The sequence below is a fragment of the Mauremys mutica genome, chromosome 20 (assembly GCF_020497125.1).
Source record: "Mauremys mutica isolate MM-2020 ecotype Southern chromosome 20, ASM2049712v1, whole genome shotgun sequence".
NCBI classification, from domain to species: domain Eukaryota; kingdom Metazoa; phylum Chordata; order Testudines; family Geoemydidae; genus Mauremys; species Mauremys mutica.
Window position 1 is genome coordinate 13,257,937 of NC_059091.1, and position 21,382 is coordinate 13,279,318.

General features: G+C 50.9%; 1 long non-coding RNA gene across 1 annotated transcript; it reads right to left on the reverse strand.

Annotated features, from left to right (window-relative positions):
* Window positions 1–5,357: 5,357 nt before the first annotated feature.
* LOC123354028 lies at window positions 5,358–6,690 on the reverse strand. Its single transcript, XR_006574599.1, has 3 exons — window positions 6,634–6,690; window positions 5,570–5,679; window positions 5,358–5,483 (listed from the first exon to the last, which is right to left on the reverse strand). It is a non-coding gene; the product is annotated as an uncharacterized LOC123354028 (long non-coding RNA).
* Window positions 6,691–21,382: the final 14,692 nt, after the last annotated feature.

A 21,382-nucleotide genomic window follows, 5' to 3' on the forward strand; every position in this document is an offset into this window, starting at 1 on the left:
GCTGATCTCACTTATCACATCACCGGAGCCCCATGGTGTAGTTACATCAAGTATTTGCATTGTAAACCGTTATGGAGTCCCCGGGCGATGCTCTGGAACTGCTCCCCACAAAACCAGTCAGGACTTTGGGGAGCCTCCTCTCCCTTGGAGCAGACTGTCTCCAGGGCAAGAAGCTCACACGGCTTCACCTCCTGGGTCTCTCCTTGGAGCATTCAGCGTATGCCCCTCCGTGCACTTCCCACAGCGAGTCCCCCCCAGGCGGGGTCCTGGGGAAGCCACAGGATCCTGCACCCCCACTTCTCTTTGCAGTTAGACGGGACTCTTAGCCAGCCAGTAAAACAGGTTTATTTAGATGACAGGAACACAGGTCAAAACAGGTCTTGCCGCTATAGACAACAGGACCCCCTTTAGTTAGGTCCATCTGGGGCCCCCAGAGAGGCCACAGCCCTGTTGGGAAGCCCAAGCCCCGTCGGGGAGCCCCTCTCCATTTCCCAGCCAGCTTCAAACTGAAACTCCCTCCAGCCTCTCACTCAGTCTCCCCCCAGCTCCTCCTCCAGCCTTTGTCCAGTTTTCCAGGGCAGAGGTGTCACCTGGCCTCCAACCCCCCTCCTGGTTCTCAGGTTACGTGCTCAGATATGCTCCCTTCCCCAAGGCACGTCCCAGCCCCACTCCCCTGCAACCTTCCCAGGTCAATACTCCCCCACTCAGCATTCACATAACACAGCAAGAACATTCCCACTTCATCACATCTCTCCCCCCTTCGAGACCAAATTGAGCAGGGTCACTTCAGCCAGTGACCTGGGGAAGTTCAAACCTACCTACATTCCCATGGATGCCCCATCATCCCTCCCCCTTCCTGGGGGAGAATTACACCAGGCCCTTCCAGTTTCACGCCCCCCTTTAAGTTGGGTGTGCTCAAGGGCACTCGTAGTCTGCAGGTGGGAAGGCTTATGCAGCCTGTGTCATTTCCCCCCTCCCCCCAATACTCCTGGGGGTTCAAACTGGGATGGGATCTTTTCCCAGTGGTCCAGTCTGGAGGGCTGAGATTCAGGTTCTCTTGGTTAAGAGCCCCCCTTTTGACTTGGCCACTCTCTGGAAAGGTTCCTCTGTGCTGGGCAAGGGTCCTAAAGCCATTTTCCCCTTGTCTCAGGCCTTCCTCACCCTCTGGCAGGGGTCACAGGATCGGCAGTACTGTCGGACAGTAGTAAAGACCCCAGGCCAGTAAAAGTTCCGTAGCAGCCTCTGCTGGGTACGTCAGACTCCCTGGTGCCCTGAGAGGGGAATGTCATGGGCCCAGCACAGCAGCTGGCAGCGATACTGCCGGGGTACCACCAGCTGCCTCCTGATTCCCCATGACTCCATTTCCCCTGGGGAAACCCATTCTCGGTACAGGAACCCCTGCTCCCACAGGAACCTTTTCCAGCAACCTCCCCACATGGTCTGTACCACACTGAGGTCAGCCAGGTCCCTTATCTTCCACAAGGAGGGATTTTTCTGCAACTCGGCCTGGAACTCAGCCACTGGGACAGGGATGGAGACCTGCTCTCTCTCACCGTCTGGCTCTGAAGTCACAGCCTCCTTGAGCTGTGTCTCTGGGCATTCCCTCCCCATCAGAGTAGGGTCCTGCTCCCCGAGGTCAGGGCACAGTGTCCCTTGCAGGCTCGGGCTATGGCTCACGACCGGGGCACCCTGGGGTTGCTTGGCCAGTTCTCCATGTTCCCCCCATTAACACCTCAGTGGGTAAATGGTGGTGCACCCCCACTTCTTTGGGGCCCTCCTTGTCCCCCCATTTCAAGTGTACCTTTGCCACGGGCACCTTGAATGGGGTCCCACCCACCCCTGTCAGGGTCAGATAGGTGTTGGGCATCACCTGATCTGGAGCTACCACCTCGGACTGGGCCAGTGTCACCTCAGCGCCCGTGTCCCGGTATCCATAGACTTTCCTCCCATCCAGGGTCACCCAGATGATTCAGAGGGCCTGCGGCAAAGCAATTTCAGGGGCCTGTTCCATAAAAAAAAGTTGCAATACTGTAGAATACTATATTCTCATGGGGCCTCCTTCAGGGCCCGGGGCAAATTGCCCCACTTGCCCTCCCCCCACCCCCCCGGGCGGCCCTGGAAATGGGTGACATGGGATAGATCACTTGACGATTACCTGCTCTGTTCATTCCCTCTGAAGCACCTGGTATTGGCCCCTGTCAGAAGACAGGATACTGGGCTAGATGGACCATTGTTCTGACCCAGTATGGCCATTCTTATGTTCCGATTGCTCATAATCATAATCAGTTACTACTGTGGCGTCTCAGAGAGATGATGGACATGGGCCCCCGTGATCGAATTTAGATAGAGTCTCTTTTCAGAGTCAAAAGCACTTTGAATACAATAGTTCTGGCAGTTTGGTTCATTTGATGCAAATTAGTTGCTTTCTGCTGGCTCTGCTCCTGTAGCTTTGTTTAAAGTTGCTATGGAAAATGTAAAGTTCCCAGACTGCTGTTTGCTGGCTTATTACAACCCCTTCCATGCAGGCTGTGCATGGAGCATCTTCCCCATGTCTCCCTCAGATGAATTGTGACAAAATTCCTCCTCTACCTTGCGCTTATTGGCGGATTTGCTCGCCTTACAGATTTACCCTGTGGATCAGGAAACAGCCCAGCCCAGTCCAGGTCAATTCCTCCTCTGTTTGATCAGGAGTTGGGAGGTTTGGGGGGAACCCGGGCCCGCCCTCTACTCCGGGTTCCAACCCAGGGCCCTGTGGACTGCAGCTGTCTAGAGTGTCTCCTGGGACAGTTGTACAACAGCTACAACTCCCTGGGCTACTTCCCCATGGCCTCCTCCCAACACCTTCTTTATCCTCACCACAGGACCTTCCTCCTGATGTCTGATAACGCTTGTACTTCTCAGTCCTCCCGCAGTGTGCCTGCTCCCTCTCGGCTTCCTGTACACCTCTTGCTCCCAGTTCCTCGCACACACTTCCTCTCCTCTGGTTCCCTAGCTCCCCTGGCCTGACTGGAGTGAGCCCTTTTATAGCACCAGAGGGGCCTTAATTAAAGTCAAGTGCTTAACAGCCTCACCTGAATCTTAGCAGGTTAATTGGAGCCAGGTGTTCTCATAAGCCTGGAGCAGCCCCTGCTCTGGTCACTCAGGGAACAGAAAACTGCTTATCCAGGGGCCAGTATATCTCCCTTCGACTACTCTGCTGTTCCCAACTGGCCTGGGTCTATCACAGCATCTAAATACCGACATTCCATCTTCAGTCTTGTCAAGGTTCCTTCCCCACTCTGGACTTTAGAGTACAGATATGAGACCTGCATGTGAACCCCTAAACTGAATTACCAGCTTAGATCTGGTTTTTGCTGCCACCACTCCCAAGTACTAACTCCCTTCCCTGGATAGTCTTGAGAGACTTCTTCACCAAGTTCCTGGTGAACACCGATCCAACCCCTTGGATCTTAACACAAGGAGAATTTAAAGTTTTTCATTGTTTCGTTTTTGAGTGCAGTTATGCAAGAAAAAAAAACCCCACTACATTTGTAAGTTGCACTTTCATGATAAAGAGATTGCAGTACAGTACCTGGAAGAGGTGAATTGAAAAATACTATTTTTTCCAATCGTTTTTACAGTGCAAATATTTGTAATAAAAAATAGAGCGCTGTTTGCTTTGTATTATGTTGTAATTGATATATTTGAAAGTGTAGGAAAACATCCAAAATATTTAATACATTTCAATTGGCATTCTATTGTTTAACAGTGCACTTAATTGCAATTAATTGTTTTGAGTTAATTGTGGGAGTTAACTGCAATTAACCAAGAGCCCTAATTTAAAGAAGTGTTGAAAAATTAAGGAGGGTGCAGAAAAGGGCTACAGAAATGGTTCGAGGGGTGGAGGATGCCTCCAGTGAGACCCAGGGGGCTCAGGCTGTTCAGCTTCTAAACACGACTGAGAGGTCTCGGAGAACCTCCCTTGGGAGAAACAGTGGGATCTAAAAGGCTCTTCAGTCTAGATGAGAAAGTTAGAGCAAGAAGCTGTAGCTGAAGGTGAAAGCGGACAGAAACATTCAAATTAGAAACCGGGCACATTTTTCCATGGTGGTGATGGTAAACCCTTGGAATAAACTCCTAGGGGAAGGGGATGGATTCTCCTTCCCTTGGGCTGGCTCTTCAAATCCAGGCTGGAGGCCTTTTGGAAGATGCTTTAGTCAAACAGGTTACTAGGCTTGATATGGGGGTAACGGTGAAATTCCTGACCTGTGATAACTAGGTCAGGCTATAAGGGGCCACTAGATCTTAAGAGGCGTAAGAACGACCATACTGGGTCAGACCAATGTTCCATCTGTCCCAGTATCCTGTCTTCTGTCAGTGGCCAATGTCAAGTGTCCCAGAGGGAATGAATAGAACCGGTAATCATCAAGCAATCAATCCCTTGTCGCTCATTCCCAGCTTCTGGCAATGAAAGGCTAGGGATGCCATCCCTGCCCATCCTGGCTAATAGTTGTTGGAGGATCTATCCTCCATGAACTTATCTAGTTCTTTTGAACCCCATTATAGTCTTGGTCTTCACAACATCCTCTGGCAAGGAGTTCCACAGGTTGACTGTTGTGTGAAGAAAGACTTCCTTTTGTTTGTTTTAAAACTGCTACCTAGTAATTTCACTTGGTGACCCTTAGTTCTTGTGTTATGAAAACGAGTAAATAACACTTCCTTATTCCCTGTCTCCTCACCAGTCATGATTTGATAGAGGTCTAGCATATCCCCCCTGCGTTGTCTCTTTTCCAAGCTGAAGCGTCCCAGTCTTATTAAAATCACTCCTCAAAGGCAATGAAGGGTTCATTCCATCCAAGCCATCTCTGCTGGGAAGGAAGAGTAGATGGGAAATGCACTTTTCAGAAGTGCACTGGGGCACTTGTCAGGCCATCGACATGGTCTCTTCCGGAAGCAGAGAACACAACACCACACTGTTTACACAAAGGGAGATTTTATTTCTCAATCTGGACAGTAAGAACATGTCTAAAACAGCCACTGGGGAATCTACAAGTTTAAAAATATTGACAAAGTTTAAAAGCTTTGACTCTTTTCCAGGCTGCTCCTTCCCATAGCAAGAGCCTCACAGAGAGCCTGGAGAGAGAGAGAGAGAGTGAGTCAGGAATGATGACAATGCAGGCGGGGGAAGGTACTACATTTATAAACAGCAGGTCCTGCGGTAATGTCACATGCCATCATTGAGGCCTGGTCTACACTGAGGGGAGGGAATAGCGTAGCTGAAGTCGACGTATCTTATTTTGACTTCCCTCCCGTCCTCATGGCACAGGATCAACAGCTGTTGAACCTGGAGTCTAAAGGGTTAATAAATGTAGAAATACCATGAAAGATGAATTTGAGAAAGGTGTATGTCCACAGGTATGTTTATGTCGTTCCAGCGCCCGTCAATCGCCATGGTGCCACAGTCCTCGTTGCTGGAGTCATTGGGCTCCCTGGTGCTCCAGAAGCTGTGAAGAAGAGCAAAACCCCATGGAGACCACAACGGGGAGCAAGGGGTGGGTCAGGGGGGCATGGAGCCTTTCACCCCACACACCTGAGTTTCAGAGGGGAGCCATCCACCCAGAGCCATTGATTTTCCACTTTCTGGTCACTCAGCCCCAGCCAGTATACCCGGGACATTGTGCAGTTCTTCACCAAGAACGCCTGCAATAGACAAGAACAGACTAAGGGGGTGAATGGGTGGGGGACAGGCCACGCACTCTGCCAGTGCCAGGAAGGATGGCCTGGTGGGCAGGGCACTGGCTTGGGACTCAGAAGACTCAGGTTTAAGTCCCAGCTCTGCTACTGACTCCCTGTGTGGCCCTGGCCAAGTCCCTGCATCTTTCTCTATGCAGTTCCCCCAACTGAACAATAACCCTAGCCCTGAGGGTGCTAGCAGAATAACAACACTGAAGAGTGTGAAATGCTGGGGGAGGAGTTTAAATGCCATAGATGTGTCACCATCTCAAATCCAGCAGGAACTGAAGGCTGTTCCTGGCTGATGAGTGGGGGTGGTCTCAGTCCAGCTCTCACCCCTGAGCAATGAGAGGTCTGAAGGGGGTGTGTGGGGCCTGAGCCCCTGTGAGGGATTAAGGGGGATTGTTGCCTGGAGGAAACATGACCTAGTGGTGGGGGAAGATACAGGGGCTGAGGGTGGAGCCACGCTAGGTTTGTCCGGCTGATCGCTTGAAAACATCCCAGCAATTCCCCTCCCAACAGAAATGGCAAAAACTCCACAGGGAGTCCTAGAAATATGGGGCTGGAAGGGACCCCGACAGGTCACCTAGCCCCTCCTCCAGTGCCAGGACCAAAGAAACTGAACCCTGCCCTGATGGGTGTTTGTCCAGCCTGTTCTTACAAACCCTCCCAGGTCTCATGTAGACATATGGAGAGCGATCCACAGGGGATGGTTGTAGCCAACAGCCTTGGTGGGCCTGAGGTTGGCTTAAAGAATCCCCTGCCCTGTAGCTCCCACTGAGAACAACAGAGAATCCCGCAATGGGAGTTGCCGTGTGCTGAGCTCCCTTGAGCATCTGGCCCTGTGGGCCCGTGTCTGCTGCCACCTCCCTCTAATTGCAGCCCTCGCATGGGCACGGCAGCTGGCACTGTGCTCCTCACCTACTCTTTTCTGTAACGCCGTGATCTCCTCTTGCATTTTACTGTGAGACTCCTTCATAGCGGCCAGCTCCCCAGACACCGAAAGATGGACAGCGTCTGGATTGGTGGAGGAAAGCAGGTTAGCAGCCAAAGTGCAGCATTGTCGTCTCAGAGCTTCCTGCACAGCCCCCAACTTTGGGCTGCTTACAGGCGCCACGGGCCCTGCTCGAAGTCTCCTCTGGGATGCCTGGAACCTGGGCTCCTGGCAACAGTCAGAGCAGCCTTCGGGCTGCTCTAACTTCCTCTGTGCCGACTCTGGAAAGCAGGGAATAACCATGGTGCAGCATGCTCCAGCCAAGCCCCTGATCCATCCCTTACACCAGGGGCTGGAAGTCAGGCGGGTGCAGGGCTCTGACGCCAGCTCCACACCAATCTGTGATTCCCCCTACCCAGGGCAGGGGCAATTTCCATCCCCTGCACACCACCAGTGTGGCCCAGTGTGACACAGGATTGGTCCCTTTAGGGGACTGCAGGGGGTTACGTCCTACTTAGAGACCCCAAATAGGCCTTTGACAGCCTGGGCAGACAAACCAGCTACCTGAGAATTGGTAACAAAACGGTTTTCTGTTCGTGTTTCTTTAAAAATGGATCACTAGGAAGGATTTTTAATTGCTTCAGCGCTAATTAAACCATCGAAGCTCGCCCCTAAGAGTTCATCTGAAATGCTTCAGGGCAACCACTGCTCAGCAGAACCCCCCAGAGGGGAGTGGGCACCAAACCTACAGAACTGAGCAATGTGTGAAGGAGGCAGGGTCGGCCAGTGGACCAAGTACTGGCTTGAGGCTTGGGACATCTGAGTTTGATCCCCAGCTCTGTTACTAACCTGCTGCGGGACCTGGGGCAAGTCATTTCCACTTCCCAGTGCCTCAGTTTCCCCATATGTCAAATGGGGATGATGATACTGCCCTCCTTGCAAAGTGTTTTGAGATCGACGGATGAACAGCACTATAGAAGCACTAGGGATTCTTATATCTTCCTTGCCCTCTACTGTTTAGCTTTGTGTTGTTGTGACGTTGCACTCCAGCCTGAGGGATGCTGTTAGGGTTGCCACCTTTCTAATTGCTGATAACTGAACCCCTATGGCACCGCCCCCTGCCCTGCCTCTTCCCCAAGGCCCCATCCCTGTCACTTGCTCCTCTCCCTCCCTTCCCCCGCCCCCCATCGCGCGCTGGATCCTCTCAAGGAGCCCGTCTGCAGATAGGAGGCTGCCCAGCTGAGCAGGAGCTGGTGCTGGCTGAGCAGGGCCTGGTCACAGTTAATGACCTGGAGCCTCCCCCCGCCCTGCGGAAACCAGGCATTTGGTTTGGGTGCCATTTAGGGTTGCCAGGTCCCAAAAACCAGTCACCTGACAACCCTTAATAGCCCCCTGACAGAGAAGCCAAAAACCAGATTGTCCAGGTAAAAACCAGACAGGTGGTAACCCTAAACTAGATGCCATGGGATTCAGCATAAGGACTGATTCGCAGCTCCCAGCTACAAATGACCAGCAAATCTACTGCAAATGGGAGCAGCTCAAGGTTGGTGGGTGGCCCTTTAAGAGAGGCTTCAGGTCCAGCTCTGCCCCATTCCTGCTTGCTGCCTGGAGTAGAGGGATTCTGGGAGTTCTAGTCTAGAGAGATTCATGGGAGTTAGAGGCTGACAAGGCATGCTGGGTAAAGTGCCGTGGGGATTGTGATACACGCCAAGAAAGGGTTAAACATCCTGCAAAATAAATAACCCTCCAAAGACATGTGGGGAGATAATGTTTGTGTTTTGATGTATTTACAGATGTAAGCAGAGTCTGAATGAGCTCTCCCCTGACATCTAGTGGTGAGCTATGGAAAAAGACTTCAGAAGCTGATCTTGTTTGCATGGACATACCCACCCTGCCTAGGTGCTCGGTGTGATGGGATTGCTTGCCCAAATGATCACTTCTAGCTGGTGTTGGATCCCCAGTCTCCTTGTTATTGGGGCAGGAGTAATAAAGGGCTGTTACCCTTGTTGTGTGAACCAAGGGCAGCAGAACTGTACCTGGAATCTCCCAATGGAGGGACTCACCCTCAAATGAATGACACTCACTAGGCAGGGGACATGGGTTCCAAAGACCAATGGGAGTAGGGTGAATGGGCTTATTGTGCTTATGGGTTCTAGATGTCATTTGACCCATGTGCTAATTTAGACTCAATTGTGGGTTTTGTTATATGCTACAGAGCTGAAGTCATTGATACATTGGTCAAAGCATTAGACATACTTTAGAACAGCATCTCTATTGTAAGAGACTGCCTAGTGTGTACTAGCAGTGAGGCTCTCACACTAACAGCTGAAGTCACTGAGAGCTGTGGGAGAGGGGCTTGAAGACCTCTTGGTGAGTGGGCAGCTGGCGGAGAAGCATGGCAAGGAGCTACCAGGGCAGCTGGCGGAGAGGTGTGGCAAGAGGCCAGGATAATTGGTGGTGGAGAGGGTCAGGGCAGAGCCCTGCCGATACATGGCAATCAATCATTGGGGCAATGAGCAAGTGCTGGAGCAGTGTGGCATTTCAGGTGCCTCCTTACCCACCCCTGCCTTCCACACAGGGTGGGAGGTTAACTCTGCAGATGAACCTCTGAACTGTGGGGCTACACGGGCCAAGGACAGCAACTATGAATGGGGTATGGAGAAGGGATGGGCACATTAAAGGGACTTTTGGGTTGCTGGACTTAAGACCCTGAGGGGAAAAGGCCACTGCCCAACTTACTTGAGGGTGGGTCTTTTGCTCATGGCTTGTGTTTATGAACCCTAGTTGTGGTGTTTTCCCAAATTAATGCTGAGTTAATTCCCTTCTTTTATTAAAAGCTTTTTGTTACCCTCAGACTCTGTGCTTGTGAGAGGGGAAGTATTGCCTCTTAGAGGCACCCAGGGGGTGGTGTGTAATTGCCCCAGGTCACTGGGTGGGAGCTCGAGCCGGTTTTGTGCTGTATTGTTGAAAAGGAACTCCTAGATACTGAACCTGGCCCTTGTTGCTGCTGGGTCCACCTGGCAAAACTACTTGCAGTGAGAAACCAGCAGCTAGAACTTGAACAAAAGCAAAAAAAAAAAAGCTGATATGGAAGGAGAAGCTTCTGAAATACAACACCTGTGTTTTGAACATGAACAAAGAATGGCAGATATTCGATTGCAGGAACTAGAAGCTAAGGCAAAAGTGGACAGACTGAAGCTCCAACTCATGAGAATAAAGGAACAACAGGAACTGTATCATCCTGGACAGCCAGCTCCTCTCAACAGCAAAGATGGGGATAAAATCTATCCAGTTTGTAACAATGTTGGTATTTTGTTTGATTCTAAGCAGTTCTCTGTGTGTATCCAAATTTACCCCAACATTTCCGCCCTTTATGTAAATGCTTTTACTGTGAGCTCAGGTGAAGGTAAACCCATAACTTGTGCAGAGAGTGTAAAAGTCAATGGTAAAAGCTATTTAGGGTAAATTACAGCTTCTAACATCACTCTTGTTAAAGCAGGTCAAAGAGGAAGATTACTTACAAAATAAGAGTGTGAATATTGTGATCCTCTATGTGTTTACTGTATGTATGTCTTTAGCCAGAATCATTCTTGAATGGAATGGTGTTAAACATGAAGTTATAGCTGATGTAAGGAAGTTATTGCCTAAGGATCTTTTGATTGGGGATGATATTAAAACGTTGTTCAGTCAAGTTGATGACATAAACCAGTCAAAGGAAAGACATAATCCTGAACCTGTGTCTACTAGGGGCAAGGATTTGCCTATGGAGAGTTTCTCCAAATGTTTGTCTGAGGAAGATGGCTGCTTGTCTGTGCAAAGAAGCAGTGCATATGTGGAAAAAATTTCGGAGTGTCTGTCTGGTATCTCAGAAGTGGATCTAATTTACTTTGATTTCAGTAAGGCATTTGATACGGTTCCACATGGGGAATTATTAATTAAATTGGAAAAGATGGGGATCAATATGAAAATTGAAAGATGGATAAGGAACTGGTTAAAGGGGAGACTACAACGGGTCTACTGAAGGGTGAACTGTCAGGCTGGAAGGAGGTTACTAGTGGAGTTCCTCAGGGATCAGTTTTGGGACCAGTCTTATTTAATCTCTTTATTACTGACCTTGGCACAAAAAGTGGGAATGTGCTAATAAAGTTTGCGGATGACACAAAGCTGGGAGGTATTGCTAACACAGAGAAGGACCGGGCTATCATACAGGAAGATCTGGATGACCTTGTAAACTGGAGTAATAGTAATAGGATGAAATTTAATAGTGAAAAGTGCAAGGCTATGCATTTAGGGACTAACAACAAGAATTTTAGTTATAAATTGGGGGCACATCAGTTGGAAGTAACAGAGGAGGAGAAGGACCTCGGAGTATTGGTTGATCATAGGATGACTATGAGCCGCCAATGTGATATGGCCGTTAAAAATAGCTAATGCGGTTTTAGGATGCATCAGGCGAGGTATTTCCAGCAAGATAAGGAGGTGTTAGTACCATTATACAAGGCACTGGTGAGGCCTTATCTGGAATATTGTGTGCAGTTCTGGTCTCCCATGTTAAAGATGGATGAATTCAAACTGGAACAAGTACAGAGAAGGCTACTCTAGGATGATCCAGGGAATGGAAAACCTGACTTATGAAAGGAGACTCAAAGAGCTTGGCTTGTTTAGCTTAACCAAAAGGAGGCTGAGGGGGGATATGATTGCTCTTTATAAATATATCAGAGGAATAAATATTAGGGAGGGAGAGGAATTATTTAGGCTTAGTACCAATGTGGACACAAGAACAAATGAATATAAACTGAACACTAGGAAGTTTAGACTTGAAATTAGACAAAGGTTTCTAACCATTAGAGGAGTGAAGTTCTGGAACAGCCTTCCAAGGGGAGTAGTGGGGGCAAAAGACATATCTGGCTTTAAGACTAAGCTTGATAAGTTTATGGAGGGGATGGTATGATGGGATAGCCTAATTTTGGTAATTCATTTGGCAATTGATCTTTGATTATCAGCAGGTAAATATGCCCAATGGTCTGTGATGGGATGTTAGATGGGATGGGATCTGAGTTACTACAGAGAATTCTTTCCTGGATGCTGGCTGGTGAGTCTTGCCCACATGCTCAGGGTTTAGCTGATCGCCATATTTGGGGTCGGGAAGGAATTTTCCTCCAGGGCAGATTGGCAGAGGCCCTGGAGGTTTTTCACCTTCCTCTGCAGCATGGGGCCCGGGTCACTTGCTGGAGGATTCTCTGCAGCTTGAGGTCTTCAAACTATAATTTGAGGACTTCAGTAACTCAGACATAGGCTAGGGTTTGCTACAGGAGTGGATGAGTGAGACTGTGTGGCCTGCATTGTGCAGGCGGTCAGACTAGATGATCATAATGGTCCCTTCTGATCTTAAAGTCTATGAGAAGTGAATCTGGCATTAGATAAGGCTCAGGAAGATGTTTCTCTAGAGCAAATTCAAATTGGTGGTCAGGTAAAAGCCCTGAGGAAGGAAGGGGACATTCTTGGTGAGTGATAAATTGTTGGCTAGTAAAGCTTGGGGAAGTAAGTGTGACCCAGGTAAAAGTGATGTGCTTAAAGTAACTCAGTGTAGTAAGACACTATTTGTGGAAAACAGCAGTTTATCTGTTAAGGGAAGGAAAGGCTAAGTTAGATGAGCCTAGGCTGCCTTCTGAGCTGATGGCTTTGTCTAATCAGCAGTTTGGGAAGGTAAGGTTAGTGGAACATGAGTATCCCTACACCTTACCTGTTACCAGAGTGGAAAACTGTGATAGTGAAGGAAATGTGCCTGTGTCTGTTAAGGGTAATGACTTGCCTATGAAGGGAGCTACTCCAATCTCCAAGCAATTGTCCTTGGAACAGCCATGAGTGCTGGGACAAGAGAAATGATATCCCAAGCTGTGGTGTCTGGTAAAGGGGTATGTTTCTCTGGCACTTTTCAGACAGAAGAAGCCTGTCAGCCTATGATGGTTAAAAATGTATCAGTTGACCCAGATTCTGGATACAACTAAAGCCCAAGAAGGAAGTGGTCCTGAATTTGTGTCTGCTAGGGATGATGACATTGTAACTATGTTGTATCCAGTTAATGTCATAAATAACTCCCAGAGACCAAGCGATTCTGGTGCTTCTATTTTGCCTGTTGCTAGTGCGTTGCTGGGTAAACAACAACCTTGACTGATCAGGGCACAAGGAAAGCATGAAGGTAATTTAACTATGAATCCTGTGGCACCTTATAGACTAACAGACGTTAGTCTACAGAACCAGACTAACACGGCTACCCCTCTGATAATTTAACTATGTTACCTACTGAGAGTGTGAAAACTTGTAACAAGGAAAAGAATGCTTCTAATCTTGTGACTAGGAAGTCTAGCAGTTTACCTGAAAGGAAGGGGTTGTGAAAATCCTCCTAATGGGACAGAGGTGATTCTGGATTTAAATGACAGGTTTCAGAGTAGTAGCCGTGTTAGTCTGTATCCGCAAAAAGAACAGTAGTACTTGTGGCACCTTAGAGACTAACAAATTTATTTCAGCATGAGCTTTCGTGGGCTACAGCCCACTTCTTCGGATGCATAGAATGGAACACACAGACAGGAGATATTTATACATGCAGAGAACATGAAAAGGTGGAAATATGCACACCAACTGGAAGAGTCCAATCAATTGAGATGAGCTATCATCAGCTGACGATAGCTCATCTCAATTGATTGGATTTAAATGAAACCCAGAAAGAGTCTGTTGTTGCTCAGGAAAGTGTTCCTTTAGAGCAAGTCCTAGGTGAAAAGGGTAAGGGCAGAAATTCTGTGAAAAATGGGTTGTTGCTTAGAAAGATTCCTGAAGAGAAAAATCTTCAGGGTAGTTTTTGCAAGGAGTTTGCTGCAACTGATGGGTGCGGAAGTGATTTGATTGAGTTAACTCAGGGTGAATCACTGTGTAGAGACAGCAACAGTTTGTTTGGGAGACTTGTTCCAGTTCCTAACTGCCAGGATCTTTCTGAGGTGTATAGAGCCACTGACTTTGCTTTAGAAAGACCCCAGAGTCCGCATCCTCAGCCTGAACCTTCACCCCTTCCTGCACCCTTGCCCCAGTCCTGATCCTCTGAACCCCTCTGTCCCAGCCCAGAGCATCCTCCTACACCCCGAACTCTTCATCACCAGCCCCACCCGAGAGCCTGCAGCCCCAACCAGAGCCCTCACCCCCTCCCACACCCCAACCCCAATTTTCTGAGCAGTCATGGCCCGCCATACAATTTCTATTCCCTGATGTGGCCCAGGCCAAAAAGTTTGCCCACCCCTGCTTTAGTTTAGGAGCCTCGAATGGCGCTCACCATGTTCTGTGTGTCCGAAGCTGCCAGAAGCTAGCCAGAGCTGCAGATGTGTGCAGCTCAGCCTGGCGTGTCTGTGTACGGACCGTAAACACCAGGATTTGGGTGACACTGAAACGGGGACCCTTTCTCAGCAGCGGGAGGCACCGAGCTTGTTACAGTCAGTCCGATACAGTCGTTAGGGACTGGAGCCTGGCTGAACACTCCAGCAGGAACCCAACCTTTCACCAGGGTCAAATTTATTCAGCTCAACACAGCCCAGCCCAGCCTCACTGGAACAAAGTACACTGGCCTAGGCAACCTCAAAGAATCTGTTGGACTCTTGAGTGGGTCACCCCCCTTCCTTTGATCAGTTTGGGACTGTGATGAGGTAATGCTCACCTGACTCGGAGGGTGGGTGGGAGGGAGGCAAAGCCAAGAGGAAAGAAAGAACATGATACAAGGGAGATACTTTGTCATGCTCTTCCCCTCTCTTCCACCTCCACCTACAGACATTGCCACCAAGTGACCGAAGCGCTGATCGAAGGGGAGAGCCTGGCCGAAGGGCAACCAGCCAGCCTGTGGTGAGAAGCATCTGAGTTTGTAAGGGCACCGGAAGTGTTAAGAGCAGCTTAGAATGTGTTTTGCTTTTGTTTCAGTTGACCAAATCTGACTTGTTCTGCTTTGACTTATAATCAGTTAAAAATCTATCGGTGTAGTTAATAAATTTGTTCGTTTATTCTACCTGAAGCAGTGTGTTTGGTTTGAAGCCTGTCAGAGACTCCACTTGGGATAACAAGCCTGGTACATATCAATTTCTTTATTAAATTGACACACTCGTATAAGCTTGCAGCATTCAGCGGGCATAACTGGACGCTGCAAGAGGGAGGATCCTAGGGCTGTGTCTGGGACTGGAGATATTGGCTAGTGTCATTTGGTTGCGAAATCCAAACAGCTTACATGCCAGAGGCAGTGCGTGAACAGCCCAGGAGTGGGGGTTCTCACAGCAGAGCAAGGTAAGGCTGGCTCCCAGAGTCAAGGATTGGAGTGACCTACCAGATCACCAGTCCAGATAACACCAGGGGAACGTCAGAGGGGGCCCGACCCAGGCACCGGGAAATGCGGGGGGAAGGTGTTTTCACTGGGAGCAGCAAATGGGGAGAGGAGCCAGGATACCTCAGGCAGAACTAGGATGTGTGTGAGATTCAGCCCTGGGCAACGGGTCAGCACAAGAGCACAACGGGCTGATGCACAGGCCATGAGCTGTGCCCAGGCCTCCTGGTGGAGGGATGAATTTCAGCCTGTGTTCAGAGCCGGGGGGAGAGGGGGCTGTTTACACAGTTGCGGCCCTTTCACAGATCCACCTGTCAGCGAAACTACAGGGTCCATCATTCCACAGGCCGTTGTCCAACAGGTGGGCGCAGTTCTCATCACCATTTTTGCTCGTGAACAGGTTATTGGGCTCCCCTTCATTCCACTTCCTGAATGAGAAGAGAGAGATGAGCTCTTAACCCAGATACTGGGGGTGTATCTCCTCTGACTCCCAGTCCCAGAGGAGATACACCCCCAGTAAGCTGGGCCCCACCTTCAGTGTAACCTACAGCAGCCTTGGGGTTCATTTAACTTATGCTCAGGCCCTGGTGGGGTCCTGGAAAGCTTAGAACAGCCAGAGCCCAGCAGGGCTCCAGCCCCTGCCCCAGGGGCTGTTGTGCCAGCTCTTCTCCAGCCTCTTTATGCTGTTTATATCCTGGGTGAGGGTCGGGGAGGAGATTAAGGCTCCTTCAAAATCCCTTGATGCTGCCAGAGCAGCGTAAAGGGCCCTAAAGCAACGGAATATTGGGCCCATTGTGATGTTGAACCCATATGATTAAATGTATAAATGGATCATTCTTGTACCTGAAACTAGAAATATGAAATATAACTCTGAGGTCCTATTGTAATTATGCAAAGTGTGGGCCATTAATGGTGGTTTGGAATCTTGATGGCTCCCATCACTTAGGACAATTGGTTGTAAATGGCCCTGTTTACTTGCAAGCCTTCCTGTGAGTCAGGCCAGGCAGAATGAAGGCTTGGGGGATCTCACAGGACATGCGACCATGTCACCTGGTACTGGCATCCATCTTAACCCTGGGGCTTTTCCATTTGGAAGGAGGGGTGGGGTCCCAGAGAGACAAAAGATTCCTGCCAGGTGCCAAAGCTATCTAAGGGAGTGGAACAGAACAAAGGAGTTTCCAGTCATGAGAAATCGCCTAGTTACCACCTGAGCTGGAACTAACAAGAACTGTACCAGGGGAAAGGATTAGCCAGACAAGGAAGGAGTCCAGTCTGTGAAAGAAGCTTATTGGAACATCTCTGAGGGTGAGATTTTATCTGTACTCAGTTTCTTATTGTCTTAGGCTTAGACTTGCGGGTTTTGTTTTATTTTGCTTGGTAACTTACTTTGTTCTGTCAGTTATTACTTGGAACCACTTAAATCCTACTTTTTATACTTAAGAAAATCACTTTTGCTTATTAATTCATACCTGGGGGAGCAAACAGCTGTGCATATCTCTCTATCAGAGTTATAAAGGTGGACAATTTATGAATTTAACCTGTATAAGCTTTATACAGAGTAAAATGGATTCATCTCGGGTTTGGATCCCATTGGGAGCTGGATGTCTGGGTGCTGGAGACAGGGGCTCTTCTTAAACTGTTTTCAGTTAAGTCTGCATCTTTGTGGCATGTGGATCAGACCCTGGCCCTGTGCTGGAGCAGACTGGCATGTCTGGCTGAACAATGCAGGGTCCTGGAGGCCCAACCTTACAGAGAAAATGGGCTCAGAGATAGTCTCAGCACATCAGGTGACAGTCCCAAGGGGGTTTCTGTGACCAAACCCGTCACACCCATTCCATTACTTTAATCCAGTGCTAGCGGGGATTAAAGCAAGTAGAGGGACCAATATGGCTGCCCATGATGCCAGGCTGAATACTCTGCATGGGGAGTGGGGGGGTTGAAAAATTTGCACCCCAATCTCAAGAGTTTGTGACATTCCCCCTAGAAGAGACAGATCTTTTATACTGAAGTATCCAAACGAATGTGGGGCCAGAGACAGCATTACCTGCTCACAGGGAAGGCATCGTGATTGGACCACTAGAGGATAACAGCCTACTACTAGTTAATGGCATAAGTGGGGGAGGGCTGCGCTGTTGAAGGCCCTGCTGCAAGGGTAGAGGCTGCTACTCACACACGCCGTGGCAGCACAAGCTTCCCCTCACCACAATGTCTCAGACCAGACCAGCCTTGGAGAGACCCCTCTGTAGGCTGAAAGGGGCGCTCTGTCCCTGTGACCCATTCCATCCTGCAAACAGCCTGCAGTTTGAACATGAGCAAAAACTGGCAAAAACTCGAATGGAAGAGGAGCAAGTCTTGGCCCAGCTGGAGAAAGAGGCTGATAAAAGAAAGAAAGAAGCTGCTAAGAGAGAAGAGAAAGCTTGTAGGGGGTGTCTGGAGCTGCTGGCTGCTGAGGAGAAAACTCGACAGATGCAACAGGAGACGGCTAGACTCCAGCTCCAAGTCAAAAAAGCAAGGGGAGAACAGCAGAAACTGTATCTTCTTGAAAGTCCAGTTTATAACAACGTTGGTATGTTGTATAACTCTGAGCAGTTGTCTAGGTGTAACCAAATGTACAGGGGTGAGCTTGAGCCAGTTCGCACCAGTTCACAGGAACCGGTTGTTAAATTTAGAAGCGGTTTTAGAACCCCTTGTTAACCGGCTTCCCTGCGAGGGAAGCTTTGATGGGCTCTGGCTGGGAAGCCTGTAATTCCTCCTCCCGGCCGCCAGGTGGCGCTGTGCTGCGGGAGACATGTGAGCTGCCTCCTGGCCTTGTTGCTGCTGCTTCTCCTCGGCCCTCTGACCCTGGGGCTCTGGCTGCTGCTGCCTGGTGGGTCCCCGGCTGCGTCCTGCTGCTCGGGCTGCTCCCAGCCCCTCCCCCCGGGTGAGTGTCTGCTCCCCTCCCCCGCTCCCCCACCCCAGCCACCCCCAGCCAGCCCCTGTCACCCTCCCCCAGCCCCCCGCCTGCCCCCTCCCCCGCTCCCCCTGCCCCAGACACCCCCAGCCAGCCCCTGACACCCTCCCCCAGCCCCCCGCCTGCCCCCTCCCCCGCTCCCCCTGCCCCAGACACCCCCAGCCAGCCCCTGTCACCCTCCCCCAGCCCCCCGCCTGCCCCCTCCCCCGCTCCCCCTGCCCCAGACACCCCCAGCCAGCCCCTGTCACCCTCCCCCAGCCCCCCGCCTGCCCCCTCCCCCGCTCCCCCTGCCCCAGACACCCCCAGCCAGCCCCTGACACCCTCCCCCAGCCCCCCGCCTGCCCCCCTCCCCCGCTCCCCCTGCCCCAGCCACCTCCAGCCCCCTGCCTGCACCCCTCCCCCGCTCCCGTGCCCCAGCCACCTCCAGCCCCCGCCTGCACCCCTCCCCCGCTCCCCCGGCCCCAGCCCCCCCAGCCAGCCCCTGTGACCCGCCCCCAGCCCCCTGCCCGCCCCCTCCCCCGCTCCCCCACCCCAGCCAGCCCCTGTCACCCTCCCCAGCCCCCTGCCTGCCCCCCTCCCCCGCCACCCCCAGCCAGACCCTGTCACCCTCCCCCAGCCCCCTGCCTGCACCCCTCCCCCGCTCCCCCTGCCCCAGCCACCCCCAGCCAGCCCCTGTCACCCTCCCCCAGCCCCCTGCCTGCACCCCTCCCCCGCTCCCCCTGCCCCAGCCAGCCCCAGCCAGCCCCTGTCACCCTCCCCCAGCCCCCTGTCTGCACCCCTCCCCCGCTCCCCCTGCCCCAGCCAGCCCCTGTCACCCTCCCCCAGCCCCCTGCCTGCACCCCTCCCCCACTCCCCCCACCGCAGCCACCCCCAGTCACCCTGCCCCTGTCACCCTCCCCCAGCCCCCAGTCTGCACCCCTCCCCCGCTCCCCCTGCCCCAGCCACCCCCAGCCAGCCCCTGTCACCCTCCCCCAGCCCCCAGTCTGCACCCCTCCCCCGCTCCCCCTGCCCCAGCCACCCGCCGCAGCCAGACCCTGTCACCCTCCCCCGCTCCTCCTGCCTGCACCCCCCGCTCCCCTGCCCCAGCCACCCCCATCCTGCCCCTGTCACCCTCCCCCAGCCCCCTGTCTGCACCCCTCCCCCGCTCCCCCTGCCCCAGCCACCCCCAGCCAGCCCAACACCCTGCCCCCAGACCCCTGTCTGCACCCCTCCCCCGCTCCCCCTGCCACCCGCCCCAGCCAGCCCCTGTCACCCAGCCCCCTGTCTGCACCCCCTGCCTGCAGCCGCCCCCTGCTAGCCCCTGTCTGCATCACCTGCCCACAGCCAGCTCCTGTTGCAGCCAGCCTGTGTCACACTCCCTGCCTCCAGCTAGCCCTGCCCCACGCCCCTGCCTGCAGCCAGCCCCATGTCCACTGGTGCCCTGCAGTTCCCAAGGCAGTAACCCTGCATACCTGCTTCAATGAGGGGGGGGGCATGGAGCAGCTGGGACTCACACATGTGCACACCCTAGGGTGACCAGACAGCAGGTGTGAAAAATCGGGACAGGGGATTAGGGGTAATAGGAGCCTATATAAGAAAAAGACCCAAAAATTGAGACTGTCTAGGTGGCTAGTGCAGCTTGTAAAAGTGAACCTGAAATGGGTAACTGTGATTTGCTGAAAGTAGCTCAGTGTAGTGAAAAAAGCAGCAGCTTCTCCATTGGGAGTGGCAATGTGCCTGGTAGGGAAAGTTTGGAGAAGCCTAGGCAGCCTTGTGAGCTGGTGGCTTTGTCTAGTCAGCAGTTTGGGAAGACAAGGATAGTGGAAGATGAGTGTCCCTATCCCTATTTTATAGGGACATCTGGTCACCCTAGCACACCCCAAGGGAGTGGCGGGGACCCACACATGTGAAACGGAGCTCATTTCTAGTTCAGGACCATCTTTTTAAAAAAGAACTTTAGGTCGGGTTAACATACATCTGTATTTTTCTGGACATGTCAGGCTTTTCGGTTCTTAAATCGCTGTCTGGGCGGAATTTTTAAAATTAAAATTTTTAAAATTTAAAAATTCCTCCCGGGAAAATACGGACGTATGGTAACCCTATTGGTACAAAAAATACATGCTCTGGCACATCCCTTAAATCAGAACTTTTTATAGAGAACCAGTTGTTAAGATTTTAGCAGCTCATCACTGCAAATGTACCCCAACACTGCCACCTTTTATGTAGATGCTGTTACTGTGTGTTCAGTAGAAGGTGGCTCCATAATTTGTGCCAGTGCTATGTATGGGAGTGGTAATGGAAAATTCATAGAGAGTGTAAAAGTCAATGGTAAAAGCTGTTTAGGGCAAATTACAGCATCTCACATCACTCTTGTTAAAGCAGATCTAGTCAAAGAGGAAGATTATTTACCAAATCAGAGTGTGAATGTTGTGATCCTCTATGAGTTTCCTGTCCGTGTGCCTTTAGCCAGAATCCACCTCGAATGGAATGGGGCTAAGCAGGAACGTATAGCTGGGGTAAGGAAGTTATTGCCTAAAGATCTTTTAATTGGGGAAAATGTTAAAGCTTTGTTCAGTTCAGGTAGCCAGTCACAGGACAGGAATGGTCTTACACCTATGTCTATTGTGGGCAATGCTTTGCCTGAGGAGGGTTGCTCCAAAGGTTTGTCTGTGCAAGAAAGCAGTGTGTCGGTGAGTGGAGTTTCTAAATGTCTGTCTAATGTCTCAGAAGTGAATCTGGAGTTAGATCAAGAGCAGAAAGATCTCATTGGTGAGGAAAATGTTTCTCAGGAGCAAATTAAAGAAAAAGGTCAGGTGGAAGCCCTAACTGGGGAAGGAAAGGGTAGATTTGTGATGGGTGATGGATTGGTGGCTAGTGCAGCTTGTAAAAGTGAACCTGAAATGGGTAACTGTGATTTGCTGAAAGTAGCTCAGTGTAGTGAAAAAAGCAGCAGCTTCTCCATTGGGAGTGGCAATGTGCCTGGTAGGGAAAGTTTGGAGAAGCCTAGGCAGCCTTGTGAGCTGGTGGCTTTGTCTAGTCAGCAGTTTGGGAAGACAAGGATAGTGGAAGATGAGTGTCCCTATCCCTTACCTGTTTCCTGTGTGGAGAAATGTGACAGTGAAGGAAATGTGCCTGTGTCTGTCAGGGGTATTGACTTGCCTATGGAGGAAGCTACCCCAGTCTCCAAGCAGTTGTCTGTGAACAGCCCTGTGTGCTGGGACAAGGGAAATGAGATCCCAAGCTGTGTGTCTGGTGAAGGAGAATGTGTCTCCGGCTCTTCTGTGTCTGTGGAGCAGACAGAAGGTGCCTTTCAGCCTGTGATGGTTGAGGGTGATTCAGTTGTCTTGGAGTTGGTTGTAAATACAGCTAAAGCCCAGGAAGGGGATGGTCCTCAGTTTGTGTCTGATGGGGAGAATGGCACTATAACTAGGTTGCATCCAGTTAGTGTCTTAGCAAA